The following is a 24,343-nucleotide window of genomic DNA, read 5'->3' as shown; positions in this document are numbered from 1 at the left end:
TACACACTTCACAGCACTCACCAAAGCACATACCCTCCCCAATGTCCATATACTTAAAAACAAATGACAATGTGAGTCTAAAATGGAAGTTCTCATCTCTACTCACTTAAAATGCATTATTAGAATCAATTTATATTAATTTGGAAACTTGCATTTAGGAGTTTATCTGTAAAAAGTATTGCAAGCTAGATATGGTATTCTTTATTTGCTATTGGCTATTAAATTAAGCATATCTTTAGATATTTGACTGCTTGCCTTCTGCTGTCCTAATTTTCCATGAAACATCTTTTGCTGTTCTGGATACTGGATTTTTCTTTTTAAAGATGTCATTTATTTATTTGACACAGAGAGAGAGAGATCACAAGCAGCAAGAGAGGCAGGCAGAGAGAGAGGAGGAAGCAGTCTCCCTGCTGAGCAGAGGGCCTGATGTGGGGCTTGATCCCAGGACTCTGATATGATGACCTGAGCCCAAGGCAGAGGCTTAACCCACTGAGCCACCCAGATGCCCCTGGATACTGGATTTTTTATTGGTTTGTCTAAGTCCTGATGTGCAGATATATACAAGCCACGTTTCATTTCTGATTCCAGGTTCTATGACCCATTATTTTGATTAATAAATAGAATATCAGTTTGAGAAATACCATTGTTCATATTTAAGGTGCATTTTTCTTTGAACTTTATGAGTACAAAATCAATGTAAATATTGATTGTATCAATGATTAATATCATAGTGATAATCTCTCACTTTCGTAGCAAGAAGATTATAATGAAAAACATTTTGAAATGTTGTCATTGTTTGAGAATTTAAAGGAACATGTCACGAGTCCATGGTTTTGCCTGCAAAGTGGATGCAGGTTGCAGTGCCCACTGTCCCTAGCAAGTCACACTGGTTTTAGCTTTAGAGTTGTGTTCTGATTCTCTGTGGTTCTGTTGGGCTACTTGGAAAGATTACCTTTTTGGAGAATAACGAGGGTATTGTTTCCTCTACTTGGAAACTCAATTCACCCATTCTGAGAGATAGCCATCTGAAGTCTAGGTTTATTGTCACCTGTAGAAGGACTAAGAATGATAAAATTTGTTGCCATAATCAACACTGCTCACCAATTCCTCTCTAACTGAAATCTCTGATGGAATATGTGATTTTGTCTTCTTATGTACCTGAGATCATCATCCCTAGTTTTCTACTAAATGTTAACATGAATGGACAATTTAGAAATAAAGAATGGCGTGGATGAGAAATGGCATATGCTTTGAAATCAGTTAGACATGCATGCAAATCAAGGCTTTACTATTTAGTAGCTGTGTGACCATGAACAGGATGCAGAAAATGACAATATCCTATGAATTTTCCTGGAGTGTCAAATGCTGTAATATATGTACATAGCAAATAGAAGAGGATCTATAGTACAGGAAATCTAAACAAATTCTTGCCATTATTATATCAATGTGGTAATTATTTTGTAATTTGAAAAAAAAGTCTCTTTGTGCCTTTCCATTACTTCCTAGAATTTGATAGTGAAAATGAAACACATGTAGTGATTTGTGCATTAGTCAATTTAAAAAAAAAAAAACTTAAACGAGAATGTTATTTTTTTTCCTTCATATGTACAAATATGCAAATACCAAGTTAAGTTCAATTGACTGTGTTTACATGGAAAAGAAATGAAAGGCTGAAATTTGAGAGTTTTATACTGAGAAAACTGTCTAGATTTTAAAAAAAGACAGAATTACTAAATTTGCCTCTTTTTAGAATAAACAAAATTAATATTTTACATTACAAAAATTTGATTGATTTCAATGAATTTAAAACATAATTGAAATCTACTATAGGCCCAAACAAGAAGGCTCCAAAAGAGCTAATTAATTAACTTCTAATTACCATTTTTGAGCTTTATTTTAAGTCTTTTTCTTAGTTGCAAAACTTATGGAATTCAGTTTTAGAATCTTATCAATGCAGAAGTAATGATTCTTTGTTTTATAAGGTAAACTCTAGGCAAGATCAAAAGGAATTTGTCTGGTTTTTATCTGTTCTTGTATTCTGTTTTACTCAATACACATGTAGTCTACAAAAAAAAAAATTAATCCCAGTACTGCTAACATATATTATATTAGTTTCAAGTGTACCATATAGTAATTCAGCAATTCTATACATTACTCTGTGATCATTATGACAAGTGTACTCTTAATCCCCTTTACTTATTTCACTTACCACCCCCCACCTCCCTTCTGGTAACCACCAACCACAACGGCTATACTAGTTTGTATTCCTACCAACAGAGCATAAGAGTTCCTTTCTCTCCACATCCTGACAAACATTTTTTTTTTTTTTTTTTTTTGGTCATTTCTGACAGGTGTGAGATGGTATCTTATTGTGTTTTTTTTTTTTTTTTTATAAACATATATTTTTATCCCCAGGGGTACAGGTCTGTGAATCACCAGGTTTACACACTTCACAGCACTCACCAAAGCACATACCCTCCCCAGTGTCCATAACCCCACCCCCTTCTCCCAACCTCCCTCCCCCCAGCAACCAGAAGAAAGCAGGAGTGGCAATCCTTATATCAGATCAATTAGATTTTAAGCCAAAGACTATAATAAGAGATGAGGAAGGACACTATATCATACTCAAAGGGTCTGTCCAACAAGAAGATCTAACAATTTTAAATATCTTACTGTGGTATTGATTTGTATTCTCTGATGAGGAGTGATAGTGGGCATCATTTTATGTATCTTTCGGCCATCTGTATGTCCTCTTTAAAGAAATATCTGTTCATGTCTTCTGCCCATTTTTAAATCAGATTATTTTTGTTGTTTTTATAAATTTTGAGTTGTAAACGTTCTTTATATATTTTGGATACTAAGCCTTTATTAAGTATGTCATTTGCAAATATCTTCTCCCATTCCATAGGTTGTCCAAAAAAGAAAAATTTAAAAATTCATCCATAATCAAGTTATTAATCAAGTTCAAGGACTTCTCTTAACAAAGAATTTTGTTATGAGGTAATATAAAAATGAAATCTTCTAGTGTACTCAAATTTAATACAAATAGATGACAATTTTTACACAATGTGTACACTTTACACATTCATACATAGAAATATATTTCAATAATGGATTAGCAACTAAGGCTACAATTTATATTATATCAATAAAGTTATGAAAAATTGTGGGAAATTTATCCAAATGCTACTTACACGCTTTTGAATTTATTTTTATTTATAATTTTTAAAAAGATGTTATTTACTTATTTGAGAGAGAGAACAAGATAGCACAGAGGGAGCAGCAGAGGGAGAGAGAGAAGGAGGCTTCCTGCCAAACAGGGAGCCCAATGCAGGGCCCAATCCCAGGACCCTAAGATCATGACCTGAGCCAAAGGCAGACACTTAACCAACTGAGCCAACCAGTCACCCCTTGAATTTATTTTTAACCAAGCTAATATAAAAATTAATATTATTTTCTCAAAACTGAGGAAAGGCCTGCTATAAAAGTGAAGAGAAATAATTTTAATTATGTAAAAAACAAAGTAAAAACTGATAAGAAATTTTACCAAGAAGTTTTTAAGAAAAACTAGCCAAAAAAAATCACAATTCCTAAAAAAGAACACAAACCAGGAGTGTGGGAGGCTCAGTCAGTTAGGCACCTGCCTTTGACTCAGGTCATGATCTCAGGATCTGGGATCAAGCCTGGATTAGCAGGGAGTCTTCTTCTCCCTCTTCCCATGACCCACCCCCTTGTGATTTTTCTCTCTCTCTCAAGTAAATAAAGAAATCTTTTTTAAAAAATCACAAATTGATAATACCCATAAAGCTTATACCCACTATGATCAAATTTGCAAGTTCAATTAAAAAATAGTACATTGCTTCTAAAACTCAGAGTAAAATGCTCTGTTACAAGTTTGTTTAAACAGTTGTAAATTGTGAAATATTCTCATCCTCATCAATTTATTAATCTTGTAGACGTTAAAGAATGCACATTTATTTTGTCATTTTGTTCAACAAATATTTATTGAATGTTTATTATATTTTAGGGTAACCCTATGCTTGAGGATATAATGGTAAACAGGGTCTTTATGACACCCACTTTTAGGGATATATAATTCAGCCTGGATGAGTTATTTAATGGAGTAAATTTTATTTCTAGATAAAAAATCCCATTAATTTATTTTAATTTACTTCTAAGTCTTGAGCCTGTTTGCTTCTAGACAAATTCTTACATATCTGGGTCAATATTTCACTTTAGGAGCAGGCAAAATAAAGCTACATTATCTCGCATCTGACAATTCCCATTTTTCCAAAACCTTGTGTAAATAGCCTAAAATCATCACAAAATATTTGGAGAAGTTGGTGATCTTTCTGAGGACCTCAACACTGTGGCCATGAATTGGTGATGTACCTTAGCTCAGTTCTAACCTGTGTGTACAGGTTCAGTTCTAACCTGTGTTTACAACTGGGTGTAAATACCAGTGGAAGAGTCACAACTAGTAGGAATCATCACATAATATGGTCACAGGAATACTTTTGGAGTCTCCTATTTTTTTTAACATAAGTTTAATTTAAAAATATTATTTTAAAGGACAAACAGAAAAACAAAAACAAAAACAAAAATCTGTTTGTGGGGCCAGCCAGAACATGGGGGACATAGTGGAGAATACCAGAAACAAGGCTCTTAGGGACCCAAGGGCCTGGTTTCATACTGGTCTTGATGCTTTCTCTCCTGATTTTAAAAACAAAAGAATAAAAGTTCTGTTTGTGCAGGGTTTATGGCTTTATTATTGAGCGCAACAAGAATCTTTGAATCCATTCTAACTGGAGTTGAAACAATCAAATTGTTTTTACTGAATTGAACACTACCATACTGGATTTGGAACTACTACTCTTAATCCAAAAGTATATTTAGTGTATGATATTGAATTGATCCAATGACTTGATTTCCTAGGAGAACAAATCTTAACAGCATTTGACAAAAGACACATTGATTAAGTGAAAAATACTATGAATGCTAAATTGAAAATTTTCTATGGCTACAGTTAACATAATTTCATATTTTTTCAGACTATAATTATTATTTATTTTCTAGTGACATACAAATTTAGAACTTTTTCCTGCCCTATTCTGTATTCTGTGTGTTAGTGTGGATCCAGAGTATATTTTCTAGAAGTTTTGTCCTTACATATATGTAGTGATTTGTTTTGTCTCTTTGTACAGGTGGTCACCCTATCAAATGTGTTGTGTGGTTAAGTACTTTAGAGAGCTTTAAGCTTGCTCTCCATGCAGCTGTTTTTTTAAAAACAGTTTATAGGGATCCCAGGACCCTGGCATCATGACCTGAGCTGAAGGCAGACACTGAACCGGCTGAGCCACCCAGGTGCAATAAATGAATAGAATCTGTATGATAAAAATACTACAAATATCATTTACTTGCTGTCCATTATAAATATACTTGTTTTGAAAAAATCTAAATGCTAAAATTGTTTAGAAAAATATAACAGGTTGATTTATAATTATTGTAGAGTTGAACTGCTAAAATTTGTTTACTGAAATGTTTTGACTTATATTAATGCTCTACATCCCCACTTTATATTAAAATTCTACACACAAAGAAAAATGAAAAAACTGCCAATACCTAATTTCTATCCCTTATTTTTCCACTTGCAGTTATATACTTACTTATACCTTTTGACCTCATGAGGGGAAAAATTCAGTAACAGGAAGAAAAGAACTTTTTTTAATAGTGAAGTGTTTCCCCTCATAGTGAATATTTTTTTTTAAGATTTTATTTATTTATTTGACACAGAGAGAGATCACAAATAGGCAGAGAGAAGGGGGAAGCAGGCTTCCCACTGAGCAGAGAGCCAGACATGGGCCTGGATCCCAGGACCCTGAGATCATGACCTGAGCAGAAGGTAGAGGTTTAACCCACTGAGCACCCAGGCACTCCCCCCGCATCGTGAATTTTTAAGTACATTTTCCATGTATGTAGCTACTAGCTGAATGTCTTTGGGCATAATTGTTACACATTTGGTCCAGATAGCACAAATTGTTTTGCTCAAAAAGGCCAACTAGATAGGCCTCACTTAATCTCCTGCAATAGCTGTGCTCTGGAAATGCAGATCTATTTGGAGGTCCTTTTGGAGGTCCTTGAGCAATGTTTCACAGCAGGCATCGGAAGGAAAGTCTGACAGTCAGAAGTTCAAGTTCTATCATCCATCAAGAAGTAACATGATCTGTGGGGGTGCCTGAGTACCAGACCCATTAACAGTGAGTTTTCTTCACTCCTCCAAGAGAGGGCGCACTCTTGCAAGCAACTTTTGTAGTCAGTTGTTTTCCTGGGGACTTTGCCACCAGGTGTTTCGAGAGCAGAAAATTCTGTTGGACCCATGGCATAGAGGCCTCCTTTCTGCCCCCTTTTCCTTCCTCTGGATTTTCCAGAGCTAGAGACAGCCCAGGGTTAGATAGCCACGGGAGCTCCATGTAGCTCTTTATAGTATAAACTGTGTGCATTCCTAGTCCTACTGTCAGAATTCTTTGCTGTTCCCTCCCCGCGGAAGAGTGTTTATGAGGTGAGATTTATGGAGAACCGTTTGCTCAATCTCTAGTCTAGGACTGCTCTTTGGATTATTACAAGTCCATATACCTCCAAAGACTGATTTTCTTTGCTCATGGCCCCTATGGAGGTAATTTTACTGCACTGATAGAAGTTCTAAGAAACCCTACAATTCGTTATTTACTTCATTTATTTTCCAAGATGTTATTTATTCATTTGACAAAGACAGAGAAACCGTTTGAGAGGTAACAGAAGCAGGAAGAGTGGGAGAGGGAGAAGCAGGCTTCCTGCTAAGCAGAGATCCCAGTGCGGGGCTCGACTCCCAGGAACCGTGGATCATGATCTGAGCCAAAGGCAGACCCCTTAACTGACTGAGCCACCCAGGCGTCCCTATTCCCTTTTTTTAGAAATATTTTTCTGGAACAGTAGGCACTAAATCCCAGTATTCTGCATTTGAAGAATGACCATTCCGCTCTGAACCCAGTCTCTGAAAAAGCTATGGATTTCCTGAGCAACTGTTTTCTTCATCCTAATCTTATAAAAACAATGAATATTCATTCTTGTGGTTGTCATTTTTCTCTGCAAGGGGTCTTATAATCAAACTCCCCCCTTCACACTGACAACTTTAAGAAGCATACTATTAGTATAGTATTATAGACTATACTAATTATATACCCTGGTCACATTCATAGTTTTCATTTGAACTCTGTAATTTCATTTCTAGGAAACAAACCTAAGTAATCAGAAATTCAAACAAATTTGTTTTAAAATTGTTCCTTATGAAGTTATTCGTAACCAAAACCTAAAATAGGTTTGCTTTAGAAGAAGATAATGGTTTAAAAATCTGTGGTGCATCCCCAAGATAGAATATTAACCAGCTAGTAAATGATGTTTAATAATAACAATGACAGGAAAATATTTTTCCAAAAAATTTGGGATTTGGAACTGTGTTATACAGGGTCTAATTATCCAAAATCTAATACTATATATGAAAAGCAATTGTTTTTCTCTCATTTATGAGATTGCACTAGGTTTTTATTTTTATCCCTATAAATTTCTGCTTGGCTCAAGTTTTCATAATGAATATGTACTAATTTTATAATAATTTTACAAAGTGTTACTTTTTCACAAAATGTATATGGCAGTACTGAGCACAATGAAAACAGAGAAATATATGAGACTGAATGCTTTCCATGATAAAAAATAGGTAGGAAATGACTGGTAGTCTTGAGGGTAGCATAGGGAAGAGGGTTGAATGGAAGTATAGGGATGATGTGTAGGAGAGAAGAAGTTCTAATGATAAATACATAAATTAGGAAAACAGGTAGATGTGTGCAAGAATAAAAATCCACTATTAGACTTGACACTTTGAGGTGACAATTCCAGTAGGCAGTTACATATTAATATAAGATTTAAGGCTTAGGAGCTTTTAAGAATATTTCAATTTTTCAAGATTCCAGTCCTTAGTATTAGGAGTGAATTTTGAGTTGCAAGATTAGATGTAACATCATAATAAATAAATGTGCTTTATTTTATGCTACGTCAAAAAACAGATTACAGCATATGAGTTTTAAATTTAAAAAATAATAATTAAAAATATTTGCATTATACTTCTGTGTATGCACATCCATAGACTTGAGCTCTAGGCAAATAGCTCATGGTTTGTCTAACAGCACTCACTGGAAGTCAGTGCTATCCCCATGACTAGTTTTGCTTACTTTCTCAGGGGTAAAGAAGGGTAAATGCTTCCTCTTCTCAGTTAAGCCATGCTTTCCATTTTGAAACCTACCTACCAGAATTAGCATCAGAAGCTTGTTTCTCATTGTTCATGAATACATGTATCTCTGAAAGGTGGGAAAGCTTTAGGGGAATTAAAAATATCTTTTTTCTCAAGAATATAAAAGTTAGTGGTTCCTGACTTTAAAAAAACACTGAAGTGGTTTACCTAGAAAGCTTTAATTTAGTCTCTTTTTCTGATAATAATCATATATACATGTATATATAATTTATGATTTATATAAAGTTAAAATATGCCTTGTCTATGTTACTCAATACTGTCAAGTTTCTTTAGGAAAAAAAAAAAAGGTGGGTATTGACTCTTTTCCAGTAAGTGCTGGAATGAAGATTAAAAATAACTTTTTTTTTTTTTTCAATCAGTGCAGCGCATTCTTGGGGACATAGGAACACAGAGTGGAGTCATGTTTCTTTGCTTGTCACTTCACATATAGAATCCCAACATAACACCACCCAGCAAGCAATGTTATGTTTGTATAGGCAGCAATATGATATTTTTCCTGAAGTTTAAAAGGCAACATAATTTCACATTTTGTACATTCAATTTCAATTCAAAACTATGGTTTGAGTGGGAAAAGGTTGAATATCAGATCTTGATTATTTTTTGTCACAGGGCCAAAGCATGGAAACCACCTCAAGTGGACCTTTATTTTCACCTGCAGCCCCGAAGCATAATTGAATTGCTTGCTCAGCAATCGTGCAACACTCAATAAGAGGGCAAAATGAACAATTGACTTCATAATTTACCAGGTGTGCATAACTTCTCTGTGAATATAGTTCATTTATAAATAACTGCTAAAAGTCAGACATTAGGTCAGGATTTTATGTAGATGACAACTATATACGAGGAAAACCAACGTCCTTTTTTATAAATTATTTCATTCCATTGAATGAGACATATTGAATAATTGTTATTGCAGCTTTAGAAAAAATCTTTAAAAAACACATTTTATTAGATCATAATTATAAATATCACCTATTCTCTTGGTTATTTGTTTAATGAAGAATAGCTATAGAAAATATTTATTTCATTAAATTTTAGATGTAGAGAAAGATTTTTGTAAAAAATTATTCACATGCCTTAAATATATTGAGCTTTGTTTTAATATCCAATAAGAGGATAGTTACCCTTAACTAAGCACAAATTAATAGTGCTATATATAACACAGAGCAATCTGTAATTGTTTTATGATAATCAAGTGGGAGTATGTTTTTCAAGGGAGAGAGGAATCAATACAAAGAAAAATCACATGCATTTTCTTACACTTTCATGGAACAATCATTGCCTGATTTCCATCAGTGTAGGAAAAAGCACACTTTCTATTCTGGCATTTGCCACCTTGTATATTTAGCACACATGTATTTCAAGACAAAGTTGGTTGACCATTCACATATTTCAATAGATCTACATCCAAATTGGTGGAGTAAGAAAAGAACGGTGTGCATGGTTCAAAATTCACACTGACAGCATTGTATTGTTATATACCTTATATAATGAATGCCATTATTGGAGGATATTTGTGACTGGTGTGAAGCAGAACTTTGTTTTCATGGTGTCATTTCTTTTGTCCTGGATCTTTATTTGCCATCTTAACAAGTATAACAAGTATAAGGGTCCCTATCTTAAGCCTGTTATTTGGCTTATTGTAATTGTTAGAGTGGACCTATCATTTCCATTGTTGGAACATATACATCTTCTTTCTTTGAAAATAATTTTACAAAGTTTCCACAGTTAAAACTATTGCAAACTTAAAAGCCTCCAGGTACAGTGAATTTAAGAGGTACAGAGTAAACATAAAGACAGGGGAGGTTGAGAACGTAAATGTTGTTCCTACTGCTTCAGTTCTTATGGCCGGAGACTCTCCTGTTCTGAACTGTCAAACATAATAACTTAGAGACGTATTTGCCCATAGAAACTCTGATGTCTGGGAACTATTCCTAAGATATTTGGAGTTCCTAAACATTCTAAAAACATTCTAAAGAATGTAGTAACTTTTGGGGGAACCCACAGAACTCAGGGAAAAGTAGGTCTGTTTCTGAATTAGTTATGAAAGTCAACTCAGTTTAATGAGGTATTCACAGTGTAACAGGATGAATTGCTCCAGGACACTTTATAAGAATATATTTTATTTTGTTTTGTTTTGCCAAAATCAAATTAAATCTGGTTCTGAGCTTCTACTTGAGAGAATGAGTGAGAAGTCTAATATCAGTTCTGACTGTTGCCCTTTTCCCACTCATCTTGCCCATCCTGCCCTCAGCCCACGTTGGCCATCTGCAATGGCTCACATGGCTCCCATTCCTCCTTCTCTGAAACAGAGCAGTACCCCTACTTGTCCTTTACCAAGTCTGGCACTGATGCTGCACATACCACACTGAACAGCCATCTCCTCTGACATCCTTCTCTCTGTCAGTGTGGGGGTATGGTCTCTACCACCTGCCATGCTACACAAATCCAGGCAGACATCCATTCTACAGAAGGCCGGGAACTGGATATTTCAAAACAAAAAGCCTTAATGGCCCTGCCAATAGGTTGGAGGAAAAATTATCTTACATTTTTTTTTGTCATTGTTGTTGTGTCTGAGGCAGTGAAAACATAAAGTTAAGAAGAGAGAGAGAGAGAAGATATCAATTAATTCACCATCAACTCCTTTTGGTATAAAAGGCAATTGACTGTGTTACTTTCTCCTTCCCATCACTCTTCTCGCTTCCCCTGAGGAGTTGGGTTTTAGGTGAGGAACAATGACCTTCTTTCCTCCTGTTTCTTGTACAGTTTCTACGTCTTGTGCATATTTTGATGTTGCTGATTTCTTAAGTCTCCATGAATTATATATACTGCTTTCTCAACTCATATGAGAAGATTATATTTAGATTAAAATCTATGCTTCTTTGTCTTAGTATTATTTTTTAAAAGAATAAAAAGTATGCTAAACTTCAAACTGGCTTTCTCCTCTTCACACTTAAGCCAAGGAAGCAAGTGTCATATCAAACAATTGAGTCCTGAATTCTTACTAATTTTTTTACCAACTACTTTTCCAAAGCTTAGGTTATAATATGGGGAAGAAAGAGCAATGATAATTGTCCAGGAAACCAAAGATAAAGATTGCTGAGACAATTAAGTAGAGATAAAGATCTACGTCTTTCACTAACTGGGCAGAAGATTTATAATGGAGAAACCAGGTTGAAAGTTTTTGTTCATTTTCAATAAGATACAATATTTTTTAGATATTTTCTGCGCTTCAATAGAAAAACAGGAAGTTTTTCCAATATGGTTGAAGAGTGGATTTAATTATTAGTTACGAAAAGACAAGGTTCTCTCAGGTGTTCATTCAATATATCTCAACATGGTTTATCTGCTAGTGAGGATCAAAGTTAAAAATTATGTGCTCTTAGTTTGCTTATCAAGAACACATGTTAATATTTAACTTTGAACATATAGGTGGAAATGAATGAATAAAACATCTTCACCAAATGTGTTATTGGGCTGAGCTATTATCAGATTCTTTATGCATTCTAAACTCAGTTACAGCAGTAAAATAAATTTCTGTTTCACAGTCTAAACCTAATGCTGAGAAAAACTTCAATTTGAGAGGACATCCACTTTGGTATTAAATTAAAATCCCACAAGATTTAGGCAGGAATTTATAAAATGCTACCTGATTGCTCTCAAATGTTGCCTTAATGTAAGTAACACTTGGCTCACTTAAGATCAAGTTCAATTTTTTTTTCTCCCACAGTTACCTTTAAATCCTAAATCAAAATAATCTTTGGATTTTCAAGATATGGCTATGGTATACATTCATTCATTTGAATAAAGACTTGGATTCAGTTCTGTTGGGATTCAAATGACACAAGTTTATAAATCTGCTGTGTCTGATGTAATTAGAAAAGTAGCATTCAAGGTGGTCTGAAACTATAGAAAAATGTTGCAAAGGAGCTTCAAGTAGCATGGCATTCCTAAATTCGAGAGATTATTGATGGTGTGTACATGGTTTGAGTCACAGAGACTTCAAGTATTGCTAATAAATGATAGCTTCATAAGGACAGTTCAAATTGATGCTTTAATGAATAAAGAAAATATTGCCTCTCTTCCTCCAGACTAATGTTTGTTTTGTTTTGTCTCTACATAATTCCCAAGTGAAAAAATTTTCTTTTAACTAAGAGTCAGGTATGAATTAAATTGATTTATAGCCAGATCAGAAGCCAAGAGATTAGTGCCAAAATAGTGGTGAGATAATAAAATACTGAAGTTGGATAGACTCCAGTCTGCTCAAATAGAAGTTGAAAAGAAACTGCTGATCAGCTAAGATAGACCACAAAGGCTGGTCTCTGGTTCCACTATTAGCAAGAATGATGATTCAGGTCCATGTTTTTAGTTGGGTTCACTCAAATTTCCTATCTGTTTGTTCAAGTGTTATATTTCAAATTAAGAATACACAAATAATCCCACGCCTAGTGTCCCTTTATTTCTTTTGAAGGATGTATTAAGTTCAGTTGTCAATCTACAGCTATGAGGAACAGAGAATGATTTAACTTACTGCCACTAGGCTAGAGTGGACAGTGCCAGCGTTCAGGGCAGGCCTTGTTTCCATATAAGGAAATTCTTTCATCCCTCAGACTATAGATTTCCAAGTTCAAAGTTTACTGCTTCATTGGGTGTACCAAAAGTCTGAGTATCAGTGCCCACAGCTATTTCTCATAATAAGACACAATTCAAATATATCCCTGTTAAGAGGCACCCTCTGCACAAGAGTTGTGGTGGGACCTGAGAATGTTAACTCTCATCTCATGGGGTTCAACTTCTTTTGACACCTTTTGATGACCAGTCACATCCCACCATTGCTGGCTACATGTCAGTACCTCCCAACCCAAGCATAGACTTGTGGACTTCCTCTCCTGTTTCATAGTTTCAATAAAATCGGAATATTTAAAGCTTAGTTATGTAGAAAAGGGAATAAATAAAAAAGAATATGCAGGCACTTTACAAAATAATCATTGCTATTCTCACCTTGGGGTTCACTTCTAGGGTGCTTTTTCATCAATCCCAACCCACTGGTGGTGGCAATGTCTGTCTTTCCCCACTGTCAAGAGTTACTTCAATTGCATGCTCAAAATCTAGAGTTCAAAAGGGAAGTTGAGATAAATTTGGGTTTTGTTTGAAAGAAATCCTTTAATCCCTCTGTGCTTCAATGGCTTCCCCTATAAAATGGTATGGCATGAAATAAACAAACTCATCAGAAAGAAAGAAAGATTTCATGACTAAATCAAAGTTTTGGATGGTTATAAGCAGATTCTGTATAACATCAGGGTCTTGCCCAGATTCATCAGTAAAAATAATACTAATATATTTTTTATTTTTTTCTAATAATTATTTTAATATACACTTGAATTCAGAATATTTATGCTTAATATGAAAATTCTAAGTTAATTTTCAAAGATTAAACAAATGTAAACTCAGATATTCATAAAAGTCTTTTATTTATTTTTTTTAAAGATTTTATTTATTTGACAGAGAGAGATCACAAGTAGGCATAGAGGCAGGCAGAGAGAGGAGGAAGCAGGCTCCCTGCTGAGCAGAGAGCCCGACGCAGGACTCGATCCCAGGACCCTGAGATCATGACCTGAGCCGAAGGCAGCAGCTTAATCCACTGAGCCACCCAGGCACCCCATAAAAGTCTTTTAAATACATACTACCTGCCCATTGCCTGGTATATTCCTAGGCAGAGGTATCCTCTGACAACCAACAGCTTGTACATCCAGTAGCTGATGTAATCAAGTAGAAATCATGCCAACTGACCTTTCAGGAAAGATACTTGGACATTTTATCCATAGCCAATAGAAGAGAAGAAGGTTGCAAGGTGTTTGGCCAGTCAGTCTAATATTGTCAGTATGTATAGACTATGGTGCTGGATGGTCAGAATGCTGGGCGTAACTTTGAGTCTCTGGTCAGTGATAAAACCCTGTTTCTCTGGCTGAGAAACTCTATTTGGGGGTAGAGCTGGGAGTGGGGGCCACAGGGTCTTAATCTGTTGGAAGTTAGGCTTGTATCATCCCAGCCATGTCCTCTGGGCCACTTACGTGAGCACTAAAACAATTAGCCTAGGAGTATAAATTGATTCCATCTCCCTATGTCTACTCCCTTCCCTCCATCCCAGATATTTCTGAAAATGTCAGAGCCTGCTGCAAGGGTCAGCTTGTCTGGGCAGCACTTTGTACTGCACAATCTACCCTCTCGTCCCTTGTGGATTCTACTCAGGAAACTCTGGGCTGAGCAAGCAAAGCCAGTTGGTTCTGAGCAAACAAATGATGTGGTGGATTTTTGTCCCCATTTTGCCACCTATTGGCTCTGGCATCATTTAATTTCATCTCAACAATGTCATAGATAGAAAATATTTAGTACTATACCTAACAGAGGGTAAGTTCTCAATAAATTGAGCTAACCTCTTTTTCTAGAGGAATTAATGGTTCTCCTCTATATTGTATTCCTTCTTGATCTTCTTCTTCAGGCAAGTGATCTAGGTACATAATGCTTTTATGCTTCATGCTGAGTTGAGAAACAATGGTCTGAGTCATTATTCAACTACAAGATTGATACAGCGGGGGAGTATTTTTTACAAATATTGTTAATTTTTGTACATTTCTTTCCAAAGATGAAACATGTTTCTTTTTTTCTTTCACTAAAGGGAAACATAAGCTTGAATCAGAGCCTGTCTTTTTTTAAAAAAATGTATAACCATGTGTATATTATTGTGTAGAGCAGCTGTAATTTCACTGTAGTTGACTAATTCTGATTATGTTTGGATTCTGTCATTCAAGAGCAGTCCCAAAGAATTTACTGATTTAAGACTTACATAATTAAAAAAAAAAATGTTCCCAGAAAGCCGTTATGTGTGGAAATTTTCTCCTTCATTTTACTTTCCTTATTGTTTAGAAAAAAAAGCAATTGTATCATGCAAAGTGGTCACTGAGTCTATAATCCACCAGATTCCTGGGGATGGTACTATAATGTCAGAATGTGTCAAATTCAGAAGTAAATGAACTGCTTTGAACCATCACTTCACAGCTATTTTAGCACAATGTATGCTTAGATATGTAATGTAACAAATACTACTTCAGTATTAAAAGAAAGAAAAATTAAAGACTTTAGTAAATCAGAAGGAGTCACTGGAGACTGCTGAGAAGAGTATATGGATATGAGACATCATTTTAGGATATTCTTTTTTCCTCTAACATCTCTCTCATTCTTTTCCTCCTTTGGATTCTTTTATTTCTATATCTTATTTATTCTTTTATTTTTTCCAGTCCTCATAGCTCAGCAGTTAAAAAAAATAAAAAAAAGGTAAATTGCCATCTTAACAGGGATTTGATAATTATTAAAAGATAAATTGTACAAGATGTTATTTTAATGACTTTTGTGTTTCTTTTCTGTTTGAGAAATAAAATTCTTTATAAGGAAAGCTTTGCATGGATCTCGCTATTGATGATACTTCTTTCCTCCTGGTGAGGAAAGAAACAAAGAAAGAAAGAAGAGATTAGTGTGGTGTATACTCCACATTTCAGGTACACCAAGGCAATCATGATGGGGGGAAAGGCCATGCTGCATTGCTATGCATGAAAATAAGATTTTTGAGTAGCTTTCAAATTAATATGCCAGTCCAGATTTTTTGGTATAATGAGAACATCTTTCATGTGTCAGAACAGGTTTTGATTATAACTAAATAAGTGAAAGCACAGATATGTTGATAAGGTGACCTTCTTCTTAAAGTTTAAGATTAATTGTCTAAAGTACTTTTAGAACAAGCAAAACCTGAGTAGGCATAAAGCATGTGTGTCATAGGGCTACCTGGCTGTAGAATTCAGATGTTTATATTTGAGTAAAATAGCAATTGTAAATACAAATCAAACCAAAGTCACTACAATGAGTTGCTTATGCCATCACTTAACGTTTTTCCCCCTACCAAGAATAATCAAGATGACTTTTTGGCTAAGTCAATCCTTATGCTCACCAGTGTTTGCCCCATAAGAATTTAGAGCATTTGCAAATACAGTTGTTAAAATGGCTTACAGCTTAAATAAAATCTTTAAAAAAAAATGGCTTACAGCTGACAGAAAGCATTCTTTCTTATTTTGTTTATAGCCTTAATATTATGAAATCTCTCTCTTATACAGTGTGCTGTTTTATTTTGTAAATTCCATATAAACATGAAATTAAAATAGATTTATTTGTATAATTTTGTCAGATTGGGGTTTGCATTCAGGATTTAGTGCCACATCTAGAGTGGTGTGTTTCCAAAGCAGATTGACTCCTGGAGAGATTGTACAGAAGGTCGTTTCAAAGGGCAGGATATGGGTCCTAGAAAGCAACTCTATTTTAAAATCGTATATTAAAAACTCCCTACCTCTTTTTGGATTTGGTTTTGTAGATGATATAGCAAAGCATGTAGCATTGTCAGCTTAGAACTTTATTTGGAGCATATTTTACCTACTGTGTTTTATTCCTGCAATTCTTTCCTCATCATTTCTCTTCCTTTTCCCAAATTCTTTTATTTTTTCTAGCGAAATTCTAATGTCATCTCTTCTACAGAAACTTCTTTGAACTAACTTCAGTCCTAGATATTTATTTATTTTAATTATTCATAGGTATGTTTCCCCTTTTTTATTTTTTATTTTTTTAAAGATTTTTATTTATTTGACAGACAGAGATCACAAGTATCTGAGGGAGGCAGGCAGAGAGAGAGGAGGAAGCAGGCTCCTGCCCAGCAAAGAGCCGGATGTGGGGCTTGATCCAAGACCCTGAGATCATGACCTGAGCTGAAGACAGAGGCTATAACCCACTAAGCCACCCAGGTGCCCCTAAGTTCCCCTTTTAGAACACCTAATCCTCTCATAAAAACCATTTGAGCACCTTCTAAGATTGTTATCTCTTATTGGGATTTACAGGGACAGGTAATGATTTGATACCTTCCATAGAGTAAGTACTCAACAAATATATATTCTGGAAATGTCACCTGAATATAGCATTATCCTAATATGTAATAATAAATTAATAGAAAAAGACAATTTCATGCATGCATGTACTTATACAATCAGATAAGTACCAATACTTTCTTATTGATGACAAGATCAGTGGGATAGTTACTTAACTTGATCACTGAAACAGATAAAATTATAAAATTATCTTTTTTTAAATTTTATTCATAGTAATATGAGCAGTTCATTTAAAGGTCAAGTTGTCTTAAGTCGGGCAAACATGATTGATATTAAATTCTAGTCTTGCCCAGTTTACTACATATTTTTATTTGGTTGCAAACATATTTTGGTGCAAAACAACTTATGACAGACTAAGCGGTCATCAAGTAAATCTTTCTTTTGGTCTTATGTTTTGTATACTCTTTGGCCTGATCCAAAAATTCCGAAGTTTTCACATAAAGAGAAATGGAGGAAAAACAATGCATGGGAAGTACCAGAATTATTTTCTAATAAACATTAGTACTTACTGGCATTTACAGATATCTATCAAGAGATAATCCACTTTAAACTTATACAAAAGAATAAACATTTCAACATTGAGACTCCAGAAATTACACTGAAATGGGATATTGAGATTCTTACTTTGGACATGGTCCTTCATGGCTATAGCAATCGTTTAATCATATAGATTCACAGAATAGAATTTTATGTCTATGGACACATGATTACTTTCTTACTCCAGTCTTTGTTTCTTCCAAGAATGCAAAGATAGTCCTAGTACCATAATGGAGAATATCAGTGCAAGAAGATCACGCAAGAACACAGGCGATTCATCTCTGTAGGATCCCCATAGTTATTTGGTAGCAGAGTGGTAGAAATTCTGTAACACACAGAAGCTGAAGTGCTACTGAGAATGTTTCATGTTACCAACAGAAAATAAGAAAATGGAAACCAGGATCCATACTTCCTCTATATCATCTGTACTCAATAAATACAGAGTCAAATTCTTGTTTTATTTTTTCCTTATGACAAATATACTTAAGTAATTGGATGTTTCCATTTCATGGAACTGGGAATTTTACTCATATTGAAATCCACAATCATGGCTTTTCATATGGAAATTTCTACTCCTCAAGTATACCAGCATGAAAGCCTAGTTTTTATTACTTCGAGCTTTGTAAAGAGACACCAGATCTTGCTGTTACAGAATGTATAAATGCATAGTTTATGAGCATTACAGATTATAAGGAAAATGTATTTGTCACAAATATTATGATGGTTCCTTTGAAAACAAACCTATTATTTTAAAATTGAATCATAATGGATCTAAATATTTATTAAGATGTCTTAAGAAATGTATTGAGTGCCTATGGGTATATTGTACATAGATAATTTTTTAGGGAACAAATTTTGTACTGTATAGATTTGGTAACTTCTTACTAATATTCTTATCTGTTGACATAGAAGCAAAATTTAAACTAAGTCTCCTTTACTATAGGTAGTGTATTTGCCACACAGTCTCAAAACTTTATTAACTATTTCTATTGTATAGTACTATTGAGATGAGTTGTTATTAAATTTAAAAAGTGGCAAAGAGAAAACCTACCTTTGTAACTGTTCCTTAAGTATTTATTTTCACATAGAACACTGAATCAGACACACTTAAAATCCTATCACAGAACTACTGGAAATGGAAGGGCATTTAAAAGTTACCTTACTCAGAGAGTTATAACTTTATTATGCTGGCAAAATGCCTTTTTCCAAATAACACTGTATATGGAGCCCCAAAATATGAAACAGATGGAAAGTGTGGAGGTTCTGGTTTAAGAGGAGGAAGTCAGCTTGGCTTCATCCTCCTGCCCTGCAGCAGAACTCTGATGTTCCCCAGAGCACAATCTGATGATTATTGATCTTCCCAATCTGCTCGGGATCTTTTCTAAAACATCTTTTGACAGATATTCACACTGTCCCTTCCATAATACATCCAGGGAGAGGAAACATGGTATTTTATACAGATAAATTTTTCCTTGAAAAATGTGGTAATCATTATAAAATAAAATGTGTCCCTTAATATTAAACTCCCAAGTCACATTTCCCCATGATCTTATTCTTGTTTTCTTGGGTGATTATTTATATAATAACTTTCCAGATATTTGAAAATAGTATAGCCCTATAACCCATGTCACTCTGGGCAGAAATAAACTTGACTAAATGTGTTCATGTTTTTCTGGAGGAGTGAAATACACTCTGGTCTCTGCTTTGATCTCCCTGGTTGATGCAATGTTCAGGAGACAGAGTAGCTTTGTCCTTCGGTTGTAGCCATCAGCAAAAAAGAATCATATAGCAAGATCTAGATGAAGCTTGAGTTCTGATTAAAGCAGTCTCAGGGAGATATAGAGAGTCTAGTATTTTCAAGTCCTTGGAATCTGACAGGTAGCAAAAATCAAATTCAAAACCACAGTGACTAAACTGCTATATAAACAAGACAAAAGGAAATCGTTTTAAAGATAGAGAGATTCAAAGTTAAAACCTTATATAGAAAGGACAGGACATTTTATGAAGAACTTAATCCCATTTACAGGAAATGCCCTAATTAAGTACGATAACATGTCTACTTGTCACACCTACTCTGAGAACCACGAATCTAACTACAAACATGTGATGGAAACTTCCATGTCTATGTAGCTATAATATCCATACTTGCCGCCCATTTGTTTGGGATAGTAACTCTGACAGTGGAGTTCTCAGCCATTTTTCAATTTTTTTTTTTTTCTATCTGCAATAGTAACATGCTGCAAGTACAATACTTCCCATCCATCCCCTCCCGGCATTCACCTCTTAGGATTTTTCAGTTTAGTGAGATCATGTTTTGTTCTCTTTACTTTCCATTATGCCATCATTGTTTTCTCAGGAAGTAGGGTTGGAGGTCACCCCAGATCCGGAAAAACACAAAAATTGGTTAGATTTAAGAATGAGTAAACAGGAAATAAAAGCCAACAACAGAAAATCCAGGAGCGACATAAGGCATTTGAGAGACTTTGGGACATAACGAGATGTATAGAAGATCATTATTATCATCATCAGTGTCACCATCGGTATCACAGAAGCTAACGTTACTGAGCACCTGCTATCTGCCTGGCTCGGCTCCAACATTTTGACTTATGATACTCAATTTATTAGTATTCTATTTATTAAACATATGAGTAAATGAGCAGAGATGGATTAAATGAAAAGTCGAGTGTCAACACTTAGTAAGTGATAAAATCAAGATTTAGAAATAAAGTCTGACTTTATAAATTAAACCTTTAAAAAAACAGCCTTATTGAGGCATAATTGATACCAAAGAATTTCACAATTTCTTGTGGACAACTGGATGAGTTGGGACATATGAAAACACCTATGATACCATCACACAATCAAGGAAATAAACGTATCCAACCTCTCAGAGTTTCCTGTGTCACTTATTTTGTCTGTGTGTGGTGACAATACACAGTTAAGCGTCTGCCTTCAGCTTAGGTCGTGATCCTGGGCTCCAGGATGGAGTTCCGCATTGGGTTCCCTGCTCCATGAGGAGCCTGCTTCTCCATCTGCCCCCTCCCCAGTTATGCTCTCTCTCCCTCTCTCAAATAAATAAAATCTTAAAAAAAAAAAAAGAATTTAAAGACCATCTTCAACTATGCTTAGAAATCAAAATATTAGTTGAAAGAGTAGAGAAGAAATGAACAGCTTTGTATTTTATCACGATTCCTGTTCCTTTTTTTATTCTTTCTCCAGTGTCTGAGTTCCTTATGGTTAATACACAATGTAAGAATTGGGAACAATTTCACTAAATTTCTATCTTAGGGAAACTTATGCATGGTTTAACAAAAAACACTACTTCTGGGGAGCTTGGCTGGCTGTAGAAACAAACAGCTATGACTCCTTTTTTAAATTTAGTCATTGCCAGGGGGTGTAGAAATATCTTCATTATAGCCTCTACCAATTGTTCTCACCAAAAACCTTACTTTTACAAGGAAAATAAAAGCAATGAGTTGAGTCAACTGATCAGACAAGTAGTTTGGGTTCATACAGGTGATACAACTAGTAAATTGACTCTATCATTCATTTTCATCCAAATGTTTGGCATTGAAAAGTCACAACCTGGGCTTTTCCAGAGCAGCATATGCCTTTGTATGTTACAAGTGAACTTTTATCTTTCAAATTAGGAGCAACGACGACAGAGACAAAACACATTTCTTTCCGGTCTACTCCATATGGGTAACTGATATTATCACAGCTAGAGTTGAGTGGTCTAGAATATGTAATTTCTTTCTGTAAAAAAAAATTATTTTCATCTTGGGGAAAAGCTGTATTTGGCAATGCATCAATTCCTCTCCTTTTGTTCATTATTTGTTTGAACAAAAGTAATTATGCTTACAACAAATTAAGCATCAGAATTTTCTTTTGGTTTCTGGTAATGTATTTCATATTCAACTACCAGTTATATCATTAAATCTGTCCAATTTTCATTATTTTCATCAAAAAAACCCAGCATTCATTTTAAAAATTTAGATATAGCATGCTCATGGTTTTGGTTTATTAATGAAAATTAATAATCATTATGTCAGAAAGTTTATACAAATGCCTGAAAAACAAATTATTACATACTCATGAATATTGATCTTGAGGTAGATTTTAGATGAGCAAACATTTAATGAATATTGAAAAATTTTAATTGAATATATTAAATGTGGCAAAATTGTCACCATACTTTAACATTAAATGAACCTAATATGTTCCAATGACAGATACCATTTATGAGAGTTTTATAATCATTGAAAAATTCAAGTGTTTCTTGGGCATGGTCTGTGCCAAAATATGATTCAGAATACCAAGCTTTTAATATTTGCATTTTATTAATAAATTTCTACTGATTTCCCACTGTCACTTGAATATAAAGGTATTAAAAATTCCTAAATTTTATCTTGAGTAAAAAGTACAAATTCAACTCTAAAAGTTAAGGTTTAAGTTAATTATAATTTTTTTCTTAAACTTTAGCCAGATTAAAAACAAAGTTCAGACTTATACTTGTCACTGTTTATAAGGCCTCAGATTTATTTACCACTAAATTATCAGCCTTTAAAAGAAAAAGACAGTTTATTTTCCCATGTTCAGCTGTTCTATGGGGCACCTATAGAAAGGAAATATATCACATATCCATTATAAAACTTCATCACACAGTTTATTTACTATGTCAGTTTTGTTAAGAAACACAAAGGTAAAATGATAGCCCTTTCCTTTATTTAAACGTATCGATTAGCTGATGTTTTTTGTGGGGTTTTGTCATTTTTCAGTAATAAGCTCTAGATTTTGATTATGAAATATAACCTTGGTTGTTGGAGTAAATTACTTAGTATCTTAAATGTAAAGTAATTTCCTTTATAAATATTAAATAAAATAATGGGCTTTATTTTTTAGACAATTGAGCAGAAAGCACAGAATTCCCATATATCCATATACCCATAGCCCTCACACCCAAACAACTCCCTCCACTATCAACATCTTACACCACAATGGAACATTTGTTATAATCAACGAATCACACCCAAACAACTCCCTCCACTATCAACATCTTACACCACAATGGAACATTTGTTATAATCAACGAACCCACACTGACATATCATCATCACCCAAATTCCATAGCTGACATTAGGATTCATTCTTGGTGCTGTACATTCTGAGTTTTAACAAATATATAACGGCTTATATCCAACAAATTTTGTCATGCAGAATCATTCTGAAAACTTTCATTGCCCTAAAATTCCTCCATCCTCTGCCATTCACCCTCCCTTTTCCCTGACCCCAGTCTGTATTACATAGTTTTGCTTTTTCCAAAATGTCATATAGTTCGACTCATATAATGTGTAGCAATTTAGGATTGGCTTCTTTCATTTGTAATATACATTTAAGCTTCCTCCAAGTCTTTTCATGGATTGACCATTTATTTTTAGTACTAAATAATAATACTATATTATTGAGGTGCACCATAATTTATTTGTCCACTCACCTACTGAAGGACATCCTGGTTGCTTCCAAATTTTGGCAATTATGAATAAAGATGCCATAAGCATCTATGTGCAAGGTTTGCGTGATAAAGTTTTCAACTCCTCTGGGTAAATAACAAGGGATATGAATGCTGGATCATATGATTAGAGTGTGTATGAATATATTTATATTTAGTTTTGTAAGAAACCCACAGATACTCATTCTAATCGATGCATCTATATGTAAGATACATATATACATAAACATACATAATCATATATACGTTTATGAGTGCTTATATAGGTTTATGTGTATACATATATGCCTGTGTGTGTATATGTATGTGTGTGTTTGTATTCTACTCTGTCTTAGGTGTCTGTAACTCAGGGAGATTTTGAGAGGTTTGAATTTATCTATCTTAGTTTTTCAATAAAAATGAGATATATATATACATAGGCATATGTATATATATACATATGTGTGTAAAAATAGCATATATCACTCAGTGCATTTTTGCAGTTTATTATTTATTATTATTTATGTTTATTATTATATTATTATTTGTTATTGTTATTATTTTGTTTATTATTATGAACAGTTACTGTTAGATCAATTAAGAATAAGAAAAGTAAAAATTCTTATTTTATCTTCACTTATTCCTTTTTGATGTTGCTTTTTTCTTTATGTAAATCTGTTTCTGACCTACATTATTTTCCTTCTCTCTGAAAAACTGCTTGTGCATTTCATGAAAGTCAGGTCTAATGGCAAGAAATTCAATGCTTGTTTTAGAAAGTCTATTTCTCCTTCAGTTTTGAAAGATACTCTCATAGCGTACATAATTCTAGGTTAATAGTTGTTTTATTGTTGCCATGTTAAATATTTCACTACACTCTCTTCTTATTTACATGAATTCTGAGGAATTATTTCCAATTTTTTTCTTTATATTTGATTTTCTGAAGTTGGAATATGATAGGACTAGGTGTAGTTATTCTTTTTTTAAGATAACTTTGTC

General features: G+C 34.2%; 1 long non-coding RNA gene across 1 annotated transcript; it reads left to right on the top strand.

The window, feature by feature from the left end:
• The first annotated feature begins 3,894 nt into the window (after positions 1–3,894).
• Positions 3,895–23,505, top strand: LOC116587924. The gene is made up of 3 exons (XR_004284692.1): positions 3,895–3,906; positions 22,301–22,305; positions 23,444–23,505. It is a non-coding gene; the product is annotated as an uncharacterized LOC116587924 (long non-coding RNA).
• Positions 23,506–24,343: the final 838 nt, after the last annotated feature.

The sequence above is a fragment of the Mustela erminea genome, chromosome 4 (assembly GCF_009829155.1).
Source record: "Mustela erminea isolate mMusErm1 chromosome 4, mMusErm1.Pri, whole genome shotgun sequence".
Lineage (NCBI taxonomy): Eukaryota > Metazoa > Chordata > Mammalia > Carnivora > Mustelidae > Mustela > Mustela erminea.
The sequence above is the reverse complement of the archived record's forward strand: the minus strand, read 5'-3'. Positions and strand labels throughout refer to the sequence as shown.